At 40.3% G+C, this 26,872-nt stretch overlaps 1 protein-coding gene and 1 long non-coding RNA gene across 4 annotated transcripts in view; one reads left to right on the top strand and one right to left on the bottom strand.

Annotated features, from left to right (window-relative positions):
• Positions 1 to 26,872, top strand: part of adgrl1a (adhesion G protein-coupled receptor L1a) — a 153,246-nt gene that overhangs the window by 31,809 nt on the left and 94,565 nt on the right. The window contains exon 1 of one of the 3 annotated variants that reach the window (XM_055005087.1): positions 17,186 to 17,275. The exons of the other annotated variants lie outside the window; for them this stretch is intronic. The gene's annotated coding sequence lies outside the window, so the exon portion shown is untranslated. Of the gene's footprint in view, positions 1 to 17,185; positions 17,276 to 26,872 lie in introns of those variants that run through there. 3 annotated transcript variants of the gene reach the window in all.
• LOC118470833 (uncharacterized) lies at positions 1,032 to 26,558 on the bottom strand. Its single transcript, XR_004847991.2, has 4 exons — positions 26,418 to 26,558; positions 4,807 to 4,962; positions 4,242 to 4,364; positions 1,032 to 1,098 (listed from the first exon to the last, which is right to left on the bottom strand). It is a non-coding gene; the product is annotated as an uncharacterized LOC118470833 (long non-coding RNA).

Raw genomic sequence — 26,872 nt, forward strand, 5'->3', positions numbered from 1 at the left:
TATGTGTTTTATCAATTGAAGTGTTGCACTACCCAGCGGCAATGCGTGTTTGACGGGTTAATTTGAAAAACAGATGAACAGATTCGGAGATTCATGGTGGGTGAGAAAGAAATGAAAAAGTAATGACGGAGAGAAAAGAAAGTGACAGATGATGATGGAGGTGGGTGGGGGAAGCACACTAAGAGTGGCAAGGAAAAGAGAGCCACAAAGAGGGAGTGAGAATAGAGTCTGGTTCAGGGGGGAAAAAAAGGTGAGACAAAGACAGACAAATAGACAGAGAGATAACGCTTGAAATATGAGGGTGTATTGTGACATGTATGTACAGTATATATAGATTGTTATGGGGGCGTGTATTAAACCATCTCTGCGAGGTGCGATGAATTGGCGCTATTAATGAAAGTGTGAGCCACTGTGTGGTCATGGATCCTGGACACACACATAGACGCACACTGTGCTCCCTCTTCAGGCTCATATCATTACCCATCATTACACCCCCCATTTGGCATCAGCCTGCCAGATCGATCATGGCCGATAACTCTGTCTCACTCCAGGCCGGCCTATCTATCTCTATCTCACCCTCTTTCTGTATCTCTTTTTCACACCATATCTCCTCTCTCCCTGTCTCAACCCCCTCACACAACTCTCTCCTGCCCACAAACTGTATCAGTATCAAAATTACTTAAATCGTCCGCCTACCCTATCCTCGTTGCTTTTAGCTTTGCTTTCTCTAAAGTATCTCTTCATCTCCTGCCGACCAGATCTCACTATCTAACATTCACTAATCTCCTGCTGACTCCTCTTTAGGTTTTGTACCATATTTTCCTAAGTCATATCTCCAGCTTTTACCGCTGTGACAGGCACAGCAGTCACCTTGTATTTTCATTTGTCACTGACTTGCTTTCAGCTTCACTATAATATGCCTCTTCTTCTTCCACTGTACCCTCCCACATCCTTTCATCTTTCTCTCAGTCTCTGTCAACCCATCTTGCTCTCGCAGCTCGGTCATACCAGCTGTGTCTTTGCACGTGACTCACCGTCGCTTACTCTTCTTTGTGCTCCTCTTCCTCTTCTAAATCTGCACCACCATCTCCTGCTTCTCTACAAAGAGAAAGTGGTGCTTACATCAAGACTTAAAGGCTTAAGACTGGGCTCAACAATCACTTGAAAAACTTGAGAGTTTTTTGTGTTTGTGTATTCATAGTGTTTGTGTGCATTAAGTGTCAGAGAGCGAGCAACATGCAGATGCGAAGTTGAACACTTTCAAAAGAGTTAAAAACAAAGGAATGCATTCATGCTGGTAGTACTGGAGGGTTTAATCACATAGCCTGAAAAGGGGGGAGAGCGATGAGCTGCTTTTTGTCTCCTTTTCCTTCACTGTCCCTCTTTGCTTACATCTCTTGATCTAATGATGCTCTTGCTTGTGTATGCTCCACATTGATTCTAATTCAATTTGGATGGAATGGGTCTTTCAGACAATTGTCTGCAGCGATGGCCCCAGATGGATTTTTAGCTTCTTCTGCAGGCATTAGAGATTAATGGGAGGAAGGCCACACTGGACAGAAAAGAGCAACAATCAATTTCTCAATAATCCCATATTTACACATTCTCATGTAAAGAGAGTAGTAAAGAAGTGAGAAGGAGAGGAGTGCACCACTCTGAGAGTAAAGCACCTCTCTTCTGGGAAAAAAAAATGCAATACAGGAACAAATTAATGCAAAATTGCCACAACGAGGAAAGTCAGTGTTCTATATTAATGACATGCCCTTCAGTTAAAAAAAACACTTTCCATGAAACATGGGCAGAGACGTTTGATGAATTGATATTCGATGATGATTCACTTGAACCTAGTGCTGCCTCCAGAATAGTAAATAGACTTATATGATGATGCTTTTATATTTTCTATATTGGCCATTCACTTTACTGATCATGACAATATTTTTTACATTAATCTACTGTTTGATTAACAGACCTTTGATGGTTACAGGTATGTCTGTGGATACGCTAAACATCTGCTTGAGTCACAAAACAAACAAGTACACATGCAGTGTGCTGAGATTCACAGCTTGTGATTTTGACAGTTAAGTTGCTAAGTATATTGTTGTAAACCGTTGGCTAAACTGAACCATAAAGGACCCAGGTTGTGAAAAGGCACAATTTCTCTTTGAACACCTTACAAGCCTGCTGCCTAAGAGTCAGAGCTTCTGGCTATGGTTTCATTTGAATGCTATCATGCAGCGACATGCAGCCTTTGTACTGTAGATTTGCTTTGACATAGTCTGTTTTCATGCCCACTGTTGTGACACCATTGCCGCAGGGAACTAAGTGAACGCGTGTCCCTCTGAGCAAGCGTGCACAAGCGTGTTAGCGAGCATGTGCACTTGTCTCGAGGCATATCGCTAAACTACATTTGTCTCACTTCAAAACACTGGTGACTTGCCAGACGTGAGCTGTGTGGTGATGTCATATAAAGCAGCCTAAAGCGGCACGGGTCCACACTGTAGCATCAATGGCCTTATAATATCCCCGGCTCTCTGAAGTGGGAAGTGTTTTCTTGCTTTCCAACTCTTTGAGCATCTGGCTGAGATGGTCTCTGGAGGCCGTGTTATAAGCCCCTGACTCGCTCCCTGCAGGCCGTCTCACTGACAGGAGATCAGACTACATCAGTATGTGTGAGAGGTACAGTGGGATCTGAGGGATGGATCCTATTTCAGCTGATCCAGCACACTGAGAGGTGGTTGCCAGAGACTCACATACACACACACACAGAAAAACTTACTTTGTGCACCTTTGTCTATGTGTGTGTGGACATGTGTGTGCCTAGTTGTGTGTGATGTGAGTGGGCTTTAGAAAAAAGACAGCAGTGAAAGGCAGTTGAGATGGTGAAAGAGTGAGAAAGAGAGAGAGATGGAAAATATGTTTGCCCTGTTCACACCGATCTGTTTGTGTGGGAGTGCATTAACATCTATGTGGGCTGGAAGGGAGGCTGAATATGCAAAACAGTTGGAACAAAGGCTAATAACTCCGAAGCTGCTGTGCAAAAAAGATGGTACATTTCCTTGACTTATAGCCAAACAGGCTTCGTTTGGAGGAGGAACACAGGTTTCTGTTATTTTTTTTGAGTAGTTTAGAGAGCTTATCTGAACCATAGGGAGGTATTTTCAGTCTCAATGGCAGACTGACATGGGTTATTCTTCACATTTTAGCATTCATACTCTTTCAGCAGAGTTCATCTATTATCCTCTAAAATAAGCTTAAGCAATGTATTTAACAACCAAAAACCTGAGAAAACTGTCTTACATTCCAGTTTCTATACTGAGAATGTTTGCGGAAGAAGGACGAATGGAATTAAGGTGATAACTGTACTAACTGGAAGGAATCGGAGTGTGTGATTTAGAAATTTGTGAGTAGAAGTTATTAATTTATGAGCTGTTAATCAATCTGAGTACTAAACTGAGGGAATGAGAAAAAAATGATGTGTACACAAAATAGTAATCTGATGGGACAGTTTGTACTTTAGTACAATGTGCTAATTTGAAGGAGCAATTCATGAAGAAAAAAAATCACCCCAAAATGTACACGACTTCATAGAAAACAATGCATCCAGTCATTGTTTTCACTGTCACTTCTGAGATGCCTTTGTTATTACTGAAATATTTTTTCAGTCATTCAGTCAAGAAGCACAAAAGGCACTGATGCCATTTTTGTATGTTTGTGAGCTAAAAATGTCAGAGTTAGGTTGCATTTTGAAACAGACAGCATGTGTGAATGGGGATCTTTGCATCGACGTCTGATGTTTGCTAGAATGCATACAGGGGAGTGTAATAATGTGCATGTCTGTGTATGTGTGCCTTCTTTTATATCAGTAGTGGAAGGTTGCCGGCAGTAAAGGGATTTGAAAAGTGTGATTTTGAACTTCTTCATGTTAGAAGTCAGTTTGATCAATGTCTGCTGCAGCTCTCACTTGCTTCAGGGCACAGTGAACCACTGATAGATGAATTCCTCTGTGTGAGTCCTTGGACTGATGTGTAGGTGTACAGTGAGGGGAAAAAAGTGAACAAAAGCAAATCAGAGTCTAAAAATGCATGTGTGCATGTATACTTACAATAATATCTACATACTGTATCTTTTTAGTATGGTTGAGGTGTGGGTGTTGTGTATCTGGGAGCCTCTGCTTCACTGTGTGTGTGTTGTGTTTACTGATTCAATCACATATTCGAAGGCTCTAATTAGTATCATCTTACCCGGAGACTGGTGGCGGCTAACAAAGACACCAGTGAGTCTCTGGACTTTATCATCCAGTCCAGCCACTGAGTCCGCCTGGCAGTCAGGCCTCGGTGCCCAGTCTGGCCCCGGAGCCCAGCAGCCTGCGGAGGAACCCATGTGCAGAAAACCTTTTAGAGCTCCAGCAATCCGATTAAGGCAGCTCTTTTTCTGCAGCACTGTTGATGCTGAGATAAGTGTTCTCGTGGACTCCTCAGATCAACTCTAAAAGCACTATTTCATTAAACCAAGAACTCAAATTTCTGAGTGGATCATTTTGGGTTTTTTCATACATTCTTGATAGGTGAGGGAAGCTTGCATACATGCACACACACACACACACACCCACACACACACACACACACACACACACACACACACACACACACACACAGCTGCAGCCATCAAGATGTGAAATAATGATGCTGGATAAAAGCTACTGCTGACAGAGTGAGCGGTGCTTGATGAATAGGCACGGAAAGATAAATTTTTTTATGCTTTTGATTTGCAGAAAAAGATGGGAATTATGAATCTGTGTATGCTTACTCTATGTGGGTTTATGATTGTGTGGTTTCTCAAAGACAGGTACAACTTGAAAAGCCTCCATATTTATCTCCAAGTGTTCTGGCAGAGCGTCAGTGGGATGATGGATGATGTCTTCATCGGTGGCCAATTCTCTGAAGTTGTGGTTTGAGCGCTGGACTGAAAAACAAGATTACATTTAATGGACATTCACTCCCATCCAGAATTAACTGCAGGCTAAACACATACAGCTGCTCATAACACTGCGTCCAATAAACCATTTCAGTATCCAGTGTTTAAAGAAATGGCAAAGAAATGCACAGACAAATACAATTACTTGCAATTTTCACAATAAATATAAATACTTATATTGAGCAATGAGGAACATATCTTCAACTGTCATCTAAATGAAATAAAACGTATTCACTCAGCAGCTGGCAGTATTTGAATAAAGTTTCATGCAGCTTAGTAAGGATGTGCTGTACAGAGTATGTGCTACCTTTGATACAGTTGATGTTTAAAATGTGAAAAAAGTTTTTTTCATAGAAAGCTGTATCTCTAGTACAAATTTAAACTAGCTGTAAACCTTTTCTGGTCACAGTGATTTGTTTTAATTTATAGAGGTTATACAACTTCTTGTAATGCTGAGACATTGGGGAATATAAGTTGTATCAGTTTCGCAATTAGCAGAAAATGGAAAACTGTAAGAAGGTGCAATATTGGGTAAGCGACAGAAAAGCCTTGATAATACATCACATGAAATTTGTGGCTCAAACAAGCAATAATTCATACCAATAATTACTGGGCTCTGCAGGCAACTGCTTCATCAACATATTATTATTTGTCTTGTTTTTTTTTGGATTCTGTAACCAGTATTAATATATTAATGTAGTAAAGTCATGCTTTTTTTGTTGTTCTTCCACCTCCTCCATTTTTCATGGTAATGTCAACGATTGTGGATTGACTTAGTAATAATGTTTCAAGCAGTTACAACACCACATACGTATGCATAGCCAGTCACAGCTCCCTATCTCCATCAGAGGGTGACCTTTAGCACGGCCTGTTCTGTATAGTTCTCCTCAGGGTGCAAGGATGTGGGCAGAGCTCGGCTATATACAGTAGGAGTACTCAGTAGGATCAATAGCTCTCTCTAAAGCTGTTCCCAGACACATCTGCAGTACCTAGGGTGGCCTTTGTGACACAGAGATAAAGAGAAAACACTCCCCAGGCTGTTAGTGTCTCCTCCTGTCCCTGCTTACCCCCTCGCCCCTCCTCCTCAACCCGCTCAGAGGAAGACAGATAAATCAAACTCGCTTGACAGAGGGAGAAGTATTGCTAATATTTTCATGATCCACAACAATATTGTTGTGACTTAACCTTTTCTTAAAGGCGAGGAAAAAATCCCGCCATCCATCCACACGGGGCTGTGCTGAGACAGCTGAAAGAGCTGGAGGGCGGGGTCCATGTATATTTACTAACTCTCCACTCCATCCATCAAAAGACACAGCATGCTGGCTCCACCTGTCTGTCAGTGTCCTCTCAGATTCCGTGGCAACTTCCTCTCCCCCGACCACTCCATAGTCTCCTCCACTTGATATGTGCATGTTTAAGGAGAACGCTCTCCTCTTCGTCTTCGCTGACTCTTTTCTGTTTCTGGTCTTTTGTTGCTGACTCCAATCTTCCCCCCTTTTGCTGTCTTTTCCTTCCATTTCACGCCTCCTTTCTTGTCCAACTCCTGTATGCATTTCCCCAATGCTTCTTGAACAGTAGTACTGTGTAGTATGAGTGTGCTGCCCAAGCAGGTTAGAGGAGGTAATTCGAGGCCCTGAAGGTGCCGCCAGGCTTGGATTTAGTTCTGGAAGGTGTGCTGACAGTCAGCAATCTGGCGCTGATCACACCAAAGTCACACAGATTGGTAAGATCTGTAGAATCCTAGTGGGAAAAGGGTAAGTGTAAATTAGTTAAGGAGAGAGTGCAGGAGAAGGAGTGATTGTAGTTTTATCCACACAGACAGAGCCAACAGAGATGTCACTTTTACCGTAGGCCATGTTAGCTTTTGAGCTGAAGCCCATTTGCACCTGACAAAGTGGAAAAGCAAGCTTTCTGCCTGAATCCACTTGTGTGCAGGTTGGGCATAGTCTTTGTGCTACACATGCGTTGCTGTAGTGTGAGCATATTTAGAAGAATCAACTGTGATTCAGTTCACTGTGAAAATTTCTTTGAAGAAAGAATAGCACATCTCAGCTAAAAGCTTCCTTTTGACAGAACAATTGACACACACTCAATTGTGCGCCATACAAATACACCCAGAAAGAAAGTGAGTTGGAGTTGAAGTTGGAGTTTGAGTGGAGTAGACAAGCGTCTGGTATAGAAGCAGTTTTAATATGTTAGCCTGTCTCCCTGCTGGCCTCCCCTCCCCCTTTCAGGGACGGCACTAATGCCATTAAGTGTGGGACAGATCTGTTCCATGTCTGCAGGCCTGCCAGTCTACTGGTCTGCCCCGAGACCACTCTCCATCTAATCCTATCCTCTCTCTCCCTCTATCCTCCTCCTCCCCTCCACGCCAGAGACAGGAAGAGGCGGCTGGGAGAAAAATCTAATAAATAAATGAGAGGATGCAAGAGGAAAAAAAATATATAAATTAAGTTCTCCGTTCTCGTAAATCATGTTGCCAACTTCCAGTAGACAGGAGGGCGGAGCTTAGGGGGGAGAGAAAGGGAGACCATAGGTGGACGAGGGAGAGGGAGGCAGTGAGCAGAGAGAAAGAGACGAGAGACTGTGAAAGGGAGAGAAAGAGGTGCGGGAAGCGTTTCTATTCCACCCTCAACCTAGGCTCAGCTCTGGAGACTCGGCGGCGAGGTGTTTTTAATTGATTTTTGATTAGATAGACATGAGGAGGGGGGTTGTCCATTAGCATGAGGGGAATGAACCTCTGAGAGGAAGTGAGTGAGAGAGCAATGTACAGTGAAGGAGAGAGAGAGAGAGAGAGAGAAGCTGAGATGAAGAATTGTGAAAGACACTGAGGCAAATGACAAGTAAATAAATGCATATACATATTTGATATGCACCAGTGGGGTATAACTTTTTGTTAAATTCAAACTGCTTTGCTGCTTAATTAACTAAATTATATGCTGTAATTATACCCTATTCGTCAGGGATTTATGCATGAACAGCTTCCGACCAGAAGATAATCTTCGGCCAAATGAAATAACAGTTTACTCCAGGACAAGTTGAAAATTCAGGTTCTTTCTCCTGGGCTCTTAATGCAGCGAGATGTGTTAAGAACAATGCAGGTCAACAGTCGTATTGATAATGTGAACACTATATTATCTAATTCCCCAGCATTAGTAACACCCACCTATAGTCCTACATCTAAACAGTGTGTAAAAGGTGGATCTTTATTTTAAAGATAAAAGCTCTGGGACTTCTGGTGTCTGAAGGCTTTCTATATAAAATTGCATTAAATGTCTCAGTTGTAATTGGCAGGTAAGGTGTCTGTAAGCCCAGCTAACCATGCTGTAATTTCTGTAGCTGCACTGGAGTCATCATATAACAGAAGGATCCTTTAGGAACATAGAATTGTTTTAGCAGTTATATCAGATGTAAAATACCCACTTGTCAGAAAATAAATACAGTAGAACAAGATGAAAACACACGGACGAAAGAGCCCGTAGCAATTTCAGGGCATAACTCGAAGCACTCCTCTTTTAATGAAATAACATTTTTTCTCAACAATAGAATTTCTAGGCAGCAAAACACATCTATCCTCAATTCAGCCCACTTGGGGGATGTTACCACCTTCCTTTTACTTGTTAAGCTATGACAAGCGGCTGATATTAGCCTTTGGTCAAACCCACTTTATACCCGATGTATCTCTGGATTGTGTCTTCTTTAGGGGTTCTATAATGGCTTCTTACAGATCCTTAAGATTTTCATGAAATAAAACTTAATTTCTGTTTCCAAGTTTATAGTTAATGATTGGTTCTGCGTATACATCCCATTTTGAATAGTCCATTGATTCTGCACTGGAGTCAAATTACATTCACAGTCACAAGGGATTCACAAAAAACAAAGTGTTACTGTTTTTAATTTAATCTAATTGAAGTCACAGCTTACTGTATGCTGTCCATATCAGAGCTGTGTCAAGTTACTCATAATGGAAACAGAGCTTTTCCTACAGCGGCTGCTTTATGTTAATAAAAATTTTATAGGCAAAAGATGGGATGGCTTCTACTCACAGGAAAAGCAGCATACTTGTCCTACACAAATAAGGCCTCTCAAACAAGACACCAATTATTATTTTTAAAATCTTATCTATCTGCAGATCCTTTTTATTTATTTATTTATTTATTTACAAGAGAGTGATGGAACAGAAGTCAACAGCCACAGTGAATCTGGAGATTAAAAGCTGCAGGTGACAAACTGCTCTTCAGGCTCTTCAGAAAGAAGGAGTCTCCTTATTGTTCACTGTTCTTGTGTGGAATGTAAAATCACACCAAGATTGCAAAAGAATTTATTCATTAAAACAAGGTGGCTTTGTTTGTCTGTCCTGGAGACAGATGCAGCCGTTGCTTGTCTGTTGTAAGTCTGACCAAGAAACATCTCACTTTCCTGTATTCATTTAATTCATGTGTGTGAGCACTAAAACCAGCTACACTTTTAAATGCAGGACCTATTACCAGTTGTTAAAGGAAGTTTGTAACTTGTACTTCAGCTCACACATGTCCATTAACATGAACAGCTACTGTGAGTAAACCGTGAGGGTCCATAACGGCACAGAAATCATAAGAAGAGTGTCTGCTCTTATCTCATAGTTAGCCCTCCCTCAGTCTCAGTGCAGTTATTCGCTGTTATTTGGAGATTGAACGGCATTGTTTTCGCTCACAGTAACTGTTCCACAGTTCCAATAAACCGCTCCAAACATGTTTAGTGTGATCACACTCTTAAGTGTCCCTTCATGCCAGGAGCAATCAACACAAGAACTTGTTCCTTAGTCTCTGCAAACTGACAAGGTGCAGAAGATAAAATCTGGTCACCCCGCTTTTTACAATTAGTTCATGTTCGGGAGCAAAACTCACACATTTTCTACTCACACATGCCGTTGTGAAACTAATAAATATTTTCATAAGCCTCAATAAAAATGCAATTGTACATTTTGAGAGCGAGATTCATGATAAAGTTGCACAATGATGTGTTTAATTAATATGATGATTTAGCTTCTTGTTACTAAATTACATGTTATATATTAGAATTAATATTCTGTGTTTCTTGGTTGTTGTGTTGCTGCTTATGTACAATGGGCCAATTTTCCCTGAGCAATCAGTTAGCTATTTTATTTAATCATAAGTCTACCTTCATATAGATATGCAGGCAAAGACCCTGCCCCAGTAATGAAGAAAACAGAAGGGAATTTGCTGCAATTATTAGAAATCCCTTATAGGAAGACTGTATTGCCATCAAGAAAAAAATGAACTATCCTCACAGAGAAAAAGGCACTGACAAATGACCTCTCACATATTGATCGCTGTACACCCAGAGCCTCACGCGCAGCATAATAAGAATGAGCAGCAAGCACAGCAGCGTTGATATTTGTTGTGGTGTTTTCTTTTTTTTATATATATATATTTCCTATTTGTCCTCAGGTTTAGTTTTAATGGCTGAGCGAACCAAAGAGAGAAACACAACACAGTATTCTCCAACCATAAATTAGATTTGCACCTCCAGCAAACTTTCACTTTGCTACTTGGTAACTTATCTCAGTTCTCATAAGTTTTCTAGTCTCCAGACGGCCCCCTCCTCCCCTCCTCAACTCTCATCCTCTTGGTCAGTGAAACCGGTCCCAGCTGCACTTAAACAGAAACCCAGAGCTGCGGACGTAGACACATTCACACACTCCCACTCCCTCACCGATTCCCTCTGAGGCACATAGGGTTAGAGTAATATCCAAAGTGCAGGTGGGACCTCGATGTTGTAGCGAGGCTGAACAAAGCAGGGTGAGAGCATGAGCCAAGTAATGGAGTGATGATCACTGCAGAGATTGAACAATCAAAGTGGGGAGGCCGGTGGTGGGGGCACTCATGGACTTAGGGAACTTGCACACTAATTGTATCTTATGACTAATTGGTAAATTAGTGAAACCTATTTCAAGGCGCCAGGCTTAGCTTTGGGGGACACCCACAGCTCATTATAGACTCATATTCTGGGCAGAGGAGGAGAAAAATAAAGGAAATTATACAATTGCTCAGGTGAGAATGGCAATTAAGCAAGTGCTTAAGAAGAGCAGGAAATGAAGCCTCATACACGCATAATTTACTATACTCTCCTGTGTCGGGCTTTAAATCACCGCTGATCCAGGGCATGTATTTATGGTGGCACGGAGAGGGAACAAGCAGTGTATGTGTTTTTGTGTACTTATTTGCATCAATATGTTTGTGTGCTTGCAAACATGTGAGCACGACTATGTTTTCTTACAGTGTATGCATGTAAACATTCATAATTATGCATACTAACTAAGGTTGGTATGGTCATACTGCAAATTTGATTATTTACTTCAATGCAAATTACAGAATCTTTAAAATAATGTCCCTTCAAGGTCCATAAATGGTAAGTATGCTCTCTCAGTGAACCCATTATGCATCTTCCTGGAAAAATATTTTTACACATTAATGCTATAGCTTTTCATCAGTGTAGGCCTAATTGTATGCAGAAGAATTTTGCCAATTCCTGCAGGGTTTAAGAACGGAAGAGGCCAGCTTTGTTGGGAGAGACACACGGGCTAATTCATATGCCCATATTGCTAGATTTAGGTTAGATTTAATTTGAATCTCAACTAAACATCCTGAGTCCATGAAGATAAATGGCTACGTAGATGAGAGCACTGGATGTCAAGTTTGGGAGCTAGCTGTTCCGTTTTTCAAACATTGATTCACCTGTTGTAGATTACACAAATTCTGTTTAAGGGTAGATTTGTGCTCCTTCAGAGTGTACCTCTCCTGAGAAAACTCTAAGCCATGTAATATCCAAAAACACATAGGGAAGTATGAGGCACAGCAACTGCTGCTAAGATTCGACAGAACTATTAAGGAGCAAATGATAAGATGATAATAATCTTAAGGTGAGATTTGTATAATGGAGTCATCTACATTTTGTCTGTGGCTTCGATCTAAGGCATACTTTTCACAAAATAACAGAGTGCGTCTTCAGAAGTGCCAGAGATCAGACACAGGGTTGTTCTGGATAAGTTCTTAACCTTCAGTCCTCCTCATCTTCTCTTGTATTCCCCTCCCTGGCATCCCCTTATCACACTGTCATTGCATGTTGAGTATTTACTCGCCCGGTCGTGCCTCCTCTTATGCTTTTGTTCCATCTCTTCATCACCATTTTTTAGGACATTTGCAATATTTCCACAAGGACACCATTGATCCCTCCAAAACCCCATCACCCGCCCTCCCTAACCAATTTGCCAGCAGTAAAACTAATATTGTCTTTAATCAGATGCAATTAGGTCTGCAAGTTAAGATCTTCTCCCAATTAAAACTCATTAGGCCCATAATGTCATCAGGGGAGTCTTGAGTAACCACCACTTGCATAGGCAGCCCACTTGTCACAAACAACAGTGCAAGCCAGTAGCTCTGTACCACATGAACGGTTTATTACAGGACAGCGCCAAGGAGAGGAGTTTCAGGAGTGAAGGTTCAGCTTTTTAGCCCATTCAGTCACTTGAACTTTAGCTTGAGAAAAGCAAAAATTCAACCTGTGAGAGTAAATTCAAATGGGAATGTTTGTTGTAACAGCAGCCAGGATGATTTTCATATAAGTATAGTTGTACTATGAAGAAGTAAACGTACATGTAAAGGTTAAGACTGCATGAGTCATGTTGGTCCTTTAGTGTACTGGATGGAACCTGGGTAGCAAAAGCACAGAATAACTACTGCTGTGTTGGCATGTGTGGATTATATTGTGACACTTTAGTTCATTCCCATCAAAAAAAAAAAATGTTATTGTTAAAACACGATAGCTTGGAAAGCTGTTAAAACAATTTTAAAAAAAGAAGCAGAACAGATGAAGTGTAAGTATAAAAGGTCTTTGGAAATGGAGTTTTCTAAAATATCACAAACATGCCTAAACTCATTACTCACCACTTTTCTAAACTGGTGTCATTTGAAATGCTGTATATTGTGACCTGAAACAAAATGCCAGTGATTATCACAGTATTTCAGCAGTGATGATTCAGTGTTTGATAAATATGTCATTGGGTTAGTCATATTAAATTTTCTATTTGTCATTATTTAAGCCTGGGAATACACTGATGATACATTACTGACGTGTATGTAGATACGTCTGAGCAGGGGTGCATTTTATAAAAGTTACTTAACCTAAGGTGAAACTAAATGAAGCATTATTAAAGGATTCCACAAATGACACTTTGAATGGAGGCATCTACACCATTGTTTTTAATGACGGTACAATGTTGCAAACCTATAATGATTCTGGGGCTGACTAACAAAAGCAAAATTTAACACAACAGGGGTTAAGCTGCGATCATTGCCTGTGTTGTTGTAAACCTGAGCCACATATGTGCACTGTTGCTGCATGCATGTGTCTCTATATATTTGCTCAGAGAACAAACAATCAGCAACATGGTAGATCCACGACCCTTCCGTTACACAGCTGTAAACAAAAACAGTAGTAAGGTCACATTTTAAATTTTCATTACCGATTGCAAAAGAAATAAATAAATGGATTAGGATGCACAAAACCTAATAAACCATAAGATAACCACGGATGCACAGCGAAATGAAAATATATGAAGTCACTTCTTTTCTGCTTCTCCTGAACTACCCTACATTAAGCTACTACAAAACGTTGAACAAACCCAGACAGCAAAACTGCTGAAGGTATATTGAATTTGTGGGTCTCTCTGTCATGCTCAAAAGCAGTTCATCATTGATTCCTGTGCCCACCACTGGAGAGTTTTCTAAAGCATTGAGTCAGAACTACCTTGAAGTTAATGTGCTAAAGGCACAGATACATGGAGCTCATGGTAGATATAGGTATCTCAATCCTTCCTTTGAAAGCTCTCACATATTCTCATTGGGCATGTAAAGAAATTTTAAAGTCTACTGTTATGGTTCTGCAAACTTTAAATGACCAGAGCAGGGATCCTTTTTAAATGTACAGTATGTTTGTGATAAGACGTGTGGCTGCTTGGTGAAAAAGGGCATTTATCAATATGACGGTGTCAGTTTTGTGGGTAGGGCCTGCAAAATGTCTGTGTGACACCAATCAGCAGTAATTACCGTAGGGGTTAGAGTTTTCCTCCTGCCTCTAATTGGCCTTTGCTGTCAATCAACAAGTGATTTCTGTTCACAATTGAACTAAGGGGAATGATAGAAGCAGCGATGGCGGGATAATTGAAAATAATTGAGCAAATTGCAGATTTGAGAAGTTGGCTTCATCAGCACTGCGGGGGCGGAATATGAGCATGTGGAGAGAGGAGAGGTGAACAGAGGAAAAGCCAGATCTTAATGATAATGAACAAAACATTCGTCTCCATTTTGCCTCCACCCCCGAGGATAGATCTGCTTATCTGAATAATCAGCCCGTACATGCCTCAATGTCACACACATGCGAGGAGATGAGCACCTTTGATCTCTGTATCCTGTGCTTCAGCAGCTTTTCACCAGCCTGAGGGCTTGCATCCTGGCCCTGGTCTGAAAAACCCCTCAAGCACAGAGGAAGTGTTCCTCTTTGGTGCAACTGTGCTGTTTGAGTCTCTGCATATGTGTGCTGTTGGCACAGTGTATCAATATACGGAGTGTCTGTACATGCCAGTGTGATTTTTCGGCTATGTCCGACATGTAATGACTTTGTCCAGCATGAAGTCACATTTGTAAATGTACAATGTTGGGGCAACTGTAAAGACTTTATATGCAAAGTGTATGTAGGAACATAAATGAAATTCATTCCACTGAATTTTTTCGGTGGGTGGATTTGTGTATCTGATAGTGTCGCAATGCCAACAAGCTATTGGGACTAAAGACAGTCCCTCAGTTTCAGTTGTTTGTCATCTCTTCTGTTTCTTCTTCCTACTCTCCCCATCCTCAAGAGCTGCTTACCTTCCACATCTTTCAAAAAAAAAAAAAAAACATCTCGCCTGTAATTTACATTTCCATATGCTGCCAGTGGCGCCAGGGAGAGTGGATAATTGGGTTGAAAGTGGTGACGGTGAAAGCAGGATAGAAAGGGATACAGAGAAGGCCAACTGAAAAAAAAAAACAACAAAAAAGCCATTACAGGATGGTTTCTTTTTTCCCCCCTCACTCGTCATTTTGCCATGCTGCTCTTAACCACTTGTGCAGCTGAAAAGATTTACCTTGGCCTGCTATTCTCTCTCACTCTGTACTCGCCTCCCCCAGAGCCTCGCTCCCACCCTGCTCCTGCCTCATCCATATTCATCCTGCGTCTTTCTCTCTCTCTCTTTCTCTCTCTCATTCCCTCTCTCCCTCTCTCTCACACCCTCTCTCGCTCACGCTTTCTCTCTATCTCACTGTGTCACCCACAGCATGGCGTTAATACACCAATTAGTACTAAGAGCAGATAATGGACTATGTCATATTGCAAAAGGGAAAGAGAGACACAGAAACGGAGCGAGTGAAAAAAGGGGAAAAGAGAGAATGATGAGAGAGAGTGAGTGAGAAAAGGAGAGAGAGAGAGAGAGAGAGAGAGAGAGAGAGAGAGAGAGAGAGAGAGAGAGAGAGAGAGAGAGAGAGAGAGAGAGAGAGAGAGAGAGAGAGAGAGAGAGAGAGAGAGAGAGAGAGAGAGAGAGAGAGAGAGAGAGAGAGAGAGAGAGAGAGGTGGTGGAGGTGCCTTAATAGATGCAGTCTCTGAAAATGTTGAAATGCTGCATTTGCTGTGAACATCCCAATGGAAAGAGAGTGATGGGAAGAGCGCTCTGGTGGTCACAGGTGGCTATATAAAAGCAGAGGTGTTACACCACCGCTTTTCTGGCTCCAAATACTGATGTCTGTTTGGCTTTGTTGGACTCTTTAACCCTTTCTTATTGGTTTTCACCTTTTCAGTACAGGAAATGCCATACAGTTTTCTTTCCTGCCATTGTGTTCATATCTACACCTACAGGCCTTCTACTCCACTACACTGTATATACAAGGTATGCATAAATGATTTTAAAGACTTCCTTCAGTGTTTGTGCTTCTGCAGAAGTGTGTTTTCGTTTTTATATTTAATTTAAATCATATGGCAATACCATGCTTTTGGATCAAAGACATCAATAATTTCATAACAGTGATGAGTTAAATGAGTAGTTAAAAAGTTGCAAATAAGTTCATAGTGTATAAATAAATAAGTTAATTTCATGGTTAAAAAAAAACTGTTCAAAGGCTATGGTTAAAAAGTTGTCAGTGAAGGACCTCTCCATAAAGTATCGTTTTGGTTACTGCAGAGTGGGTGCTCATCTCGTATATAGACAATATTTGGTGTTTTTTTTTTTTTTTTTTTTTTAAATCTCAGCGAAAACAAACTAGTGATTCGGCAGAAACAGCGTCGACAAACCTCACGTATCCGCTGCATTGACTCTAAAACGTTTGAGCCTTTGGGAAATTTTCGTCTTTGTGAGTATTACATGTACAAAACACTTACGTGCACAAATGTTATGAATTATTACTTTGAGTAAGTTTTGTGAACTCCATTACCAGTTACCAATGCTACCGACGTCACGCGTATTAGCTAGCTGTTTGGGTTTAGCATAGCCTACCACATGTACAATAAATACTAATTGCATTTTCCTGTATGTTACAGTTACTAATTGTCACATTTGACTACAGGATATCTTTATAAATCCAAGAAAAGAAAGCCTTGTGTACAGTTACGTGTTGTCTCGTTAATGGTAACAGCCAATATAAGTCCGGACAAACTTTGCAGGATGAGAACGGGGCACTTTATTGAACCAGCAGCAACTGTCCAAACTTACAGTTCATCCAGGGTACACAGCTGGCTTTTCACATTGGCCCTCTATGATTGGCTGTATCATCAAGGTGCATCTCACTATGCCTCCGCTTCCACACTCATATCTGCAACAACACACACCGCTGCAGCAGTCCTCCTTGCGTCACCCTCACTGACAAACATACACACATACACCGCAACCTGCCTAGGTTAAAGGAGAGCAGGCTTGGTCTGCAACACAGGTAACTGACACAGTGTTTACTTGTTGTCATGGTTACGGCGACGCCGTCCCGGCCGCTATATCTCGCAATGGAAAATCCTTAACAAATCTGTGGATCCAGACTATAAGCGGCATCACTGCCAAAATCTAATGATGTGGTCCTTTTGTCATTTCTGACCTTCCCTGAAAATTTCATCCAAATCCATTTGTCTGTTTTAGAGTAATGTTGCAGACGGACGGACAGATTCACAGATCCTCACATAATTCCACCGTTCCTTGGCGGAGTAATAAACAAATCAACACCGAGAGGTAAGTCGCCCTGCACATGCTGACTATGTTTGGCTCCACATACAGCTGTAAGCCAGCTTCTCAACTATAAATATATAATCCAAACTAAATCTGGTTCCAGACTCCCCAATGAGCTCCAAACGTGTTTGAGAATGACCCTGACACCATTCAGACCACGATTCAAAACACTGGCAGCTCACTTCTCCCATTAAGCAGCAGGAGTATAAGGGGAGTGATATAAGACAGAAATAAATTAAAAGTGTTAAACTGTTTAAATTTTTTGAGATTTAGGTATTGTTAAAGATGTATATAAGTTGGTTCAGGTTGTTCGGTCATTATTTTTCACTTTTTTTCAGATGTACAGTTACAGTACAAAATGTTTCTGAACCGTACTGAATTTATTTGATTTCATGGGCAGTTATTGATTACATGCAGACACTAATAAAACTACCAGGTTACATCAACATATATCACACTAATTCAAGTTAGACATTAAGATTTTCTGGACCGTTGCTTTAATACATTTTCTCTGACTGGACCTCTGAATTTTAGTTGAATACCCCTGCAATAAACGGCATGTTGGCCCTCTTTTTGAATACAGAAAAAACCCTAAAGACGGAACAGTACACCAACTTACAGTAATAGGCACACTCTGCAGGAAAGCGTTTTTTTTCACCGAAGCACAGGTGTTTAATAAACATGTTAAGTACATATATATTCCCTTCTTTGTTGAATCTGTTTCCTCATGCAAAATGAAATGCGATTAATATAGATTAAAAAGGAAGGATATTTAATCGTGATTAATTGAAATTAATCCAAAGTGACCCTGTGATTAATCTGATTTAAAAATTTGTGTTTGACAGCACTATTAATTATGAAACAGATGCTTGATATATTATTCATTAGTATCAGACATAAAGCCCTCAATTCATCATAAATAGTAATCTTATCTCTATCAAAACACACGTGAACATTGTTCTGCTGATTATTTTATACAGCACACATTGTAAAATGTGATGCGTTTTCATTACAAGTCTTGCAAAAAGAAGAATTCGGTTTTGTGGTAATGGAGATAATTTGTCAATCAGTGCAAAACAAGAAGCTGCATAACTGTGAAAATCGGAGCTTTCTGTGAATAGGGTAAGTTGTTATGTAAATAATGGTGCCTCGTAAACATGAACTCTGACTAGAAAAAATTGGCATTAATCAAACATGAGCTAGAACAAATTAAAATATGCCAGCTGTATGAGTCCATTTTCTCCTCCTTTCAGAAGGAAACAAGAAATATTCAGGCAAACAGGAGCGCTGATGCTTTGTTGATAAAGTCTGTCTTATCATGCAAGACATCGCTGCGTTGAGAATATAAATGCAACATGGAACACAAATGAACAAAAAGAATGGTTATTAACAAAGGCTGAGATTTTCAGAGTCACGGTCGAGCCTGAATGAATTTATTCAGTGCTAAAACATCCCCACACACAAGTACAAAACCACTACAATGCTACACAGCGGCAGGCTCTTATCTAAGGTTTTCTTTCATTTTTTTCAGGTCCTCTGTGTATTTGAACCACTGCATTTATCAACACTTATCTGAATCATTTTATATGGCCAAAAGCAGGAAAGTAATTACGATGCAGTGCCTAAAAAATTGAAGTCCGCATTTGAATATAGCTAGAGTTTTGATTTGTATCCGCTCCAAAAAATCTGTTTCCTGTGTGTTTCTGAGATGCATCTATTTATTTAAGAGCCTCTTCAGACGATACAGCTGTACTTGAAAAGATGGAAGGCAGATGATAATGATATTGAGCACAGTGAACTTTACACTGGAAAATGTTACATTTACTGTACAAGCAAATGGACAACTGCTTTGTAGGCATATGTGGTAGTTTTCTGTTCTTCTTTGTGTTTATAATGTAATTTTAGAGCAACCACTGACCATCCTAACCACAAAATGTCATGTCATCCCACTTTTTTGAACTACGTGTAGGGCATCTAAAAATCTTCACATCTAAATTCCATATGTTCATTTTTTCTTTTACATCATTTGACCTTCTAAGATGTATTATTGATAAGCAAAGTATTCCAGCTGCACTATTTCTAAGGGACCACTGCTTGTCTTTAGAAGGCCAATCAGCACTTCATCATTTGTAGTCATTATTACTGTTGCTAAGAGACCATGGTGTGATGAACAACTGCTCAGACTTTGCAAAGTATGACATGATGGTTTAAAGTTTAAATCTGTCCACATTTGCTTTTCAGTGGTCCAGGCTGTGCAGTAGGTGATGAGGTTCGCCTGCAGTCTAATTACTCAGTGCACTTTGTGACTTTGCATGAATAGCGTCTAATCTTGAAAAAAATACGGAGAGAGCATGAGACTGCCATAGAGCACAAACTACATTATGTTAGCTGTTTATTGACACAATGAGTCAGGCGGCCCATGAAGGTCAATTGACTAGATTTGAGAGCGGTAGAACAGGGTAGGTACTGTGTGACAGAAGGGTAAGTGGCAAAGGCATGGAGAGCCCATTCAGTCGAACCCAACATTAGCTATCATAATAGAAACTGACAAAAGCATTTTCAGAGGGAAGAGAAAAATTGCAACATGCACTGTGCACTGGTGCAATTACTGCATGATATGGGCGTTAAATAATTTCGTCTGGCAGTGTACCTTAACTCGTGTTCACCTGGAGACGAACTGTGCCTGGCATTAATCATCCAGAATTATCATCAATCTTGGCAAGGATGTTCTGAAATTTTTAAAGAAAAACTCTTTGTTCAGATATTATGGGTAATTTGAGTTAAAATTTAATACATAATGGGTTTAAAGTAGATATAGCAAATAAGTTTCCAGTAAATAAAAAATAACTGAGAAACACAAAATAAATATGCCTTGAAATGAGACTATGTTGCTTTTTTGTTGCAGGGCTGATTGGAGGATAACAACACATTAATTTTTATTATGTTTCAATTACTTTTATTTCATAACCATTCAGCAATCTTGCTGAAAACTAGTGGAACTGAATCACAAATAGGGAACAGTAAACATGGGTTAGCCTCTTATCATATTATTATCTATTATTGTTGATTAACCTAATTGGATAGTAATGCATTAGAGAAGAGTCTTAAAGTCAACAGACTGAAGCAGTAACACTAGTATTTCAATAAATCTAGTTAATTTTAACTAACTGTATTTATTATTATAAACTACAACTGTCAAAAGAGACTATTTAATGGCAGATGTATGGTTATGTGTTGGTGTCTTTGTGTGCAGAAGAAATATGGAAATTCAATTCAATTTTATATATATAGTGCAGATTCACAACATAAGTCATCTCACATCATTTAGCATAGTAAAGTACAGACCTTACGAATTACAAACAGAACAGAAAACCCCAAAATCCAAATAATGTGGTGGCTTTGCAGACACATTTGTGTGCAGACCTCCCACAAGCCAACTGCACTTTGTCCCTCGGCAGCAATGTCAAATACTGAAAAGTTGGCTTGAACTGGAAAGGGTAAAGAGGCAGTTCGATATAATGAACAACGCATGCCTTTGTAAGCACTGCTGATGCAACAGGCCTACCAGTAATGCTCTCTGATGTCCATCCATTATTTTTATCACTTGGGATGTGTTCCAATATCCATACTACCATACTATATAATATGCCAGAAAAAGATTTAGTATGTCCCATTACATAGTATGCCAACTGCAGTATGCCAAAAATATCAGCATGTCCTACCACATCCGGTCGTGTTTTGCAGTATCCAAGCAAACATGCTTTTCTGGCCATTCTGACCCACAATCTTCTGTGCAGTGGAAGACACCTCACATACGTCATGGTGGCTCACACGAGTATAAACAAGCGATCAGCCACCGAGAGTGCACAGCCGAAAGATGACGGCTCATTTCGCACTGCAGATTGTGGCAGATGTATGAGCAAGACGGTCATAGCGTGAGGCACAATGACGAAGTACTTTGTACTAGTATGCATTCTGCACCAGTACGTACTTTGTAATGGCAGCTGCAGTATGTACTGAAAGTATAAGGAAAATGTATGTGATTTGAAAGGCAGAGTTGTTTGCACTCCACTGAGCAAAATCAAAATGACCAACAGCACTAACATGAGCAACAGTGTCTACATTTTCGGTTCAACATATTTTTGACTCTGCTCCCAGGGGGCGGCCAACAGCTACAACAGGTAGCTGTATGTCTGCAAACCTATGCCTAGCACCAATGTGATACCAGTGCATGTATGTTTTTTCCTGAAGGCTATAGCAGCAAAACGTCCAAGTGTAGACAGCTGAAAAAGGATGTTGTGGCTGTTGGACTGTTGCTGTATGTGTGTATTCAGTGTATTGTATGTGTAATAAAATATAATAATACTGTATAGTGTTTGTTATGGTATTGGTGTTAACCTATGTTTACTGTTTCCTTCGCTTGGTAGTGCACTTTCGTCTATGCTGCAAGGTTGATGTAATATGGTCCCTTTATATGAGAAGTACAACATTGTACTTGACTAAAATAAGTTCTGCTACAATGAATATCATAAATTCTGGACTGGGCATGCAGGACTTGCAGTCTCTCTCTCTCTCTCTCTCATATATATATATATATATATATATATATATATATTCAAAAGTTTTAGAAGGGCTCAATTTTTCCATTTTTTAATTGAAATTCAAGTAGTTCAAGTTCAGTGAATAGCTTGAAATGGTACAAAGGTAAGTGGTGAACTGCCAGAGGTTTAAAAAAGGTACGGTTAGTCAAAACTGAAAAATACTGTACATTTTAGAATTATACAAAAAGGCCTTTTTGAGGGAAAAAGAAATGGGTTAACAACTTAAAGTTGTTCTGCAGTGAAGGAGGTTGATCAAGCCTTGAACGTTGGTGCTACCAAATCCTACAGGTGTCCCAACAGGTGTTCACAGAAACTGTGAAGAAAGTCAAGGTGTCAGTGAATACAGTTTTCTTCACCATCAAAAGACATTCAGAAACTGGGGAAAACTCTGGCAAGAAGAAATCTGGAAGACCTAAAGTCACAACAGGACCAGAGACAAGTTTCTGAGAGTCAACAGCTTGATGATAGGCGTCTCACAGGACAACAGCTTCAAGCACAGCATAATAGTGGTCGTAGTAAGAAGTCTCAATTTCATCTGTGACGAGAAGACTTGGAGTTGCAGGTTTGACAGGTCCAGTTGCAGCAAGGAAACCACTGAATTAAAAAGATGAAAGATGTCAGAATTACAAAAAGGCTTTCCTGGGCCACGAAACACCACCAATGGACTACTGAAGACTGGAAGAGGGTATCATGGGCTGATTTTTGAAATCTGGTTCATCATGCAGGATGTTTGTACGCCGTCGAGTAGGAGAAAAGATGGTTCCTCAGTGTGTGACATCAACTGTCAAACATGGAGGAGGAAGCATGATGGTCTGGGGCTGTTTTGCTGGATCCAAGGTCGGTGACTTGTACAGAGTGAGAGGAACCCTGAACCAAAACAGCTACCACAGCATTCTGCAGCACCATGCAGTATCCTCTGGTATGTTTGTAGTTGGTCAGGGGTTCATCCTACAGCAAGATAATAACCCAAAACATAAGTCCAAGCTATGTCAAAACTACCTGAGGAAAAATGAACAAGATGGTAAGCTTGAAAACATGGAGTGGCAGCACAGTGTCCAGACTTAAACCCCATGGAGCTGGTTTGGGATGAACTGGACAGAAGAGTGAAAGCAAAGCAACCTACAAGTGCCACACATTTATGGGAACTTCTGCACCAGAGTTGGGAAGAACTTTATGAAGAATATTTCATTTCCATTGTGGAAAGAATGACACAGTGTGTTCAGCTGTTGTATCTGCCAAAGGTGGCTACTTTGATGAGTCAAAAGTTTAGAATATATTTAGTTTCTAAATAATTTTTTGCATACATTTGCGTTTGACATCAAACAATGAATATGAGGCAGGAGATCAGCATTTCAACTTTTATTTCCAGGTATTTACATCTGGATCTGCGCACACAACTTAGAAGATAGCATTATTTGTAATGGAACACCACATTTTTAAGGGAGCAAAGGTATTGGAACAAATAGACTTAAAATAGATTAAAGTGAATAATATTTATTTTCAAATCCTTTGCTTGCAATAACTGCATCAAGCATGTGACCCACTGACATCACCAAACTTTTGCATTTTCTTTATTGATGCTTTTCTAGGCTTTCACTGCAGCCTCCTTTGGTTGTTGTTTGTTTTGGGGGGTTACTCCCTTCAGTCTCATCTTTAGCAGGTAGAATGCAGCTCTGTGGGGTTGAAGTCTGGACATTGACTTGGCCAGTCCTTCCACTTGTTGCCCCTGATGAACTCCTTTGTTGCCTTGGCAATGTGTTTTGGGTCACTATTTTGATGCACGATGAAGGATCTCCCAATCAGTTTGGTTTCATCTTTCTTTAAATTGGCAGACAAAATGTTTCTGTAGACTTCTAAGTCCATTTTGCTGCTGCCATCATGGGTTCCATCATCAATGAAGATTAATGAGCTCGTCCCAGAAGAAGCCAAGCCATGACATTACTTCCACTGTGTTTCACAAATGAGCTTGTATGTTTGAGATCTTGAGCAGATCCTTTTTTTCTCCAAACTGTAGCCTTTCCGTCACTTTAGTAAAGGTTCATCTTTGTCTCATCAGTAAATAAAATTTGTCCCAGAATTGTTGAGGCTTATCTCTGTACTTTTTGGCAAATTCCAGCCTGGCCTTCCTATTCTTCTTGCTAACGAGTGGTTTGCATCTTCTGGTGTTGCCTTTGTGCTTTTGTTCATGAAGTCTTCTGTGAACAGTAGATTGTGATACCTTCACTCCTGCCCTCTAGAGGTTGTTGCTGATGTCACAAACAGTTGTTTTGGAGTCTTTCTTTATAGCTCTCACAATATTTCTGTCATCAACTGCTGCTGTTTTCTTTGGTCTACCCGTTCGATGTCTGTTACTGAGTACACCAGTGGTTTCTTTTTTCTTCAGGACGTTCCAAATGGTTGTACTGGCTATGGCCAATGTTTGTGCAATGGCTCTGATTGATTTTCCATATTCTCTCATCTTCACAATTGCTTGGTTTTCACAGCTCTTTGGTTTCCATGTTAGTTACACTTAAACTATAGATGCAGTCTGCAGACAAAACCCAAATCTGAAACAGAACGTAGACATTGAGATCTATTTATTGTTTGAATAATCAATGTAATAGGACACACCAGGGCCACAAAACACACCTGTCAGTCACGTTTCAATATTTTTGCTCACATGAAAAATGGGTGGGTTCAACCAAAGATTTCAAACTTTGCTATCTTCTAAGTTGTGTATCAGATCCAGATGTAAATAATTTTGATCTCTTGTCTCATATTCGTCATTTGATGTCAAACCTAAATGTTTTCAGTCTAGAAGTAAAAAGCATAAAGGAATTGGCCTCATTATTCGAATATTTTTGGAGGGGAGTCTATCTATCTATCTATCTATCTATCTATCTATCTATCTATCTATCTATCTATCTATCTATCTATCTATCTATCTATCTATCTATCTATCTATCTATCTATCTATCTATCTATCTATCTATCTGCACTGTATTAGCATTTTTAAGCATGTAGACCTATTTGTAATTATATTTATTTTTGATGAGTCTGATAACAAGCTGAGTAATACAACAAGCTACAACAAATTTCTTACAAGTGCTGTAACAGTGTATGATGGATTAATCTGTGACTTGTTGCAGTGGCACCAATCTGCACTACCACCATGTTTTAACATAGAATAAGACTAACTGCAAGTGAGAAACCTATTTGCACAGTGTGGTGCCTGCTGGTAGTTCAGTAGGCTCGGGAGGAACAGGTACTTCCCGTGCTAGAAGTTTCAGCTCAGCTTGAAACTGTTGCTGTGTGTCATCCCCTGAGTCAGTCTCTTCCCGTAGAGAATCTTGTATGTGCCGTAGAGTAGCAAAATCATGTTCCAGAAAAGGGTTTTAAGTTGTTCATAGCTTTGTAGTCCACAGATTATTTTCTTTTTTCGCTCTCACCCGTGAACATCCTGGAGAGCACCTGAACCGCCAATTTATGACACCCAGTGCAGCACTCCATCTTGTTTTTTCAGCAACCTCTCTGTCAGACGAAGAACCAAAAAAAAAATAAAAAATCTTTTGAAAAATCCATCTGTTCCTGTGCAGAGGGGCAGCAAACTGTAATCTTAAGGACGTCCTTCCTTCTGTGAATCAGTGCTGTGACATTAATCAGAAAAGTTATTTAAAGTGCTGTAAAACTAATGAAAAAAATACAAAGCCCATTTAGATAGATTTAAATTCATGGTGCACATAAGTGAAGAAATGATAAATCTTCTATCTGTAGAAAGGAGTCAATTGTCGTACGGTTGCATTTAGATGACTCCCACACTGTCATAGCTGTGTTTATTAATTCACTGAGCATGCAGTGTGGAAATTGTTGGATTTTACAAAACTAAATCTTTATTACTCACTGAAATACACTGTCCAACACTGAGGATTTGACTTCATCTTCACATCACTGAATGAGTTTGAGCTCTGTCTCATCAAGGTTCAGTCATAGGCTGACTGCATGCTGCCTCATGTACAACAACTTCGAAACGCTCATTTCAGGTTACTGCAGTGAAAGCTCAGGTGATACATGGTAGCACTGGCTGTATTTTATATACAAATATTGATGTCATTTTATCAGATTTATGTTGTGCAAAAGTTCTTAGAAGTGACTTTATGCAGAATTAATTGCCTAACATGTCACAGTCAGATGGAAAGGTGAGAAAAGTTCACCTGTGAGTCAGTATTTATTTTTTTTCCTCATGCAGGTACTTCTGTAGAATTACACCACTGCAATTAAATTTGCAGAGCAATCACAGATGGCCATTTTTAAGGACCTCTGGTGGTTCCTGAACCCCACCTTGGGAAACCACGTGGGTTGAAAAAAGAAGTGCTGGTGTGATACCAAGAAAGCAATTTAACTAGTGGGCGGGCAGAAGTGGAACATTTTCCTGCCTTAAGTCCGGCTTGGTTATAAAAACTGTCTTGAAACTGTCTTTAGGCGACCAAACTGTATGTGAAAGGCAATGACATGCGCTAGATTGTAATAGGCCCGATACAGGACTGCAGAGGTTGAAAATAGCCTACCGTGTGAATGGTCCTGATGAGAGTGTGCGCTGCCTGCCGACAAAGACGGAAACTAGACACGAGTGATCCTCTCGGTGCGTCAGGACGCACAAGACACCCGCATATGGCCTGTGTAAATCATCCTAATTCCAACGGGTGATTTCCAAAACCGTAGAGCTGCATGAGGGTGAAGAGTCTACAGTATAAAAGCGAGACAGCTGAAACACATCAGACATCCGAGTCTGATTTGCCTTACGCAGACGGTTTGCGACGCTGGTACATTTGCTCACATGCTCACCATCTAACCCGCGACGGACGGACGACACGGTTACAGCTTCAATTGTCTTAAGATCCCACTGTCGCTTAACATCGCGCTCACTCTCTTCGGTAGTAACTGTTACTGTTTCTATGCAGGACAATGGTGTCGTCGCTCTTATTTATTTTGATGCCCACACGGGCGCATTTTCGTGAGAACC

This window comes from Amphiprion ocellaris, chromosome 19 (assembly GCF_022539595.1).
Source record: "Amphiprion ocellaris isolate individual 3 ecotype Okinawa chromosome 19, ASM2253959v1, whole genome shotgun sequence".
Classification (NCBI taxonomy): Eukaryota; Metazoa; Chordata; class Actinopteri; family Pomacentridae; genus Amphiprion; species Amphiprion ocellaris.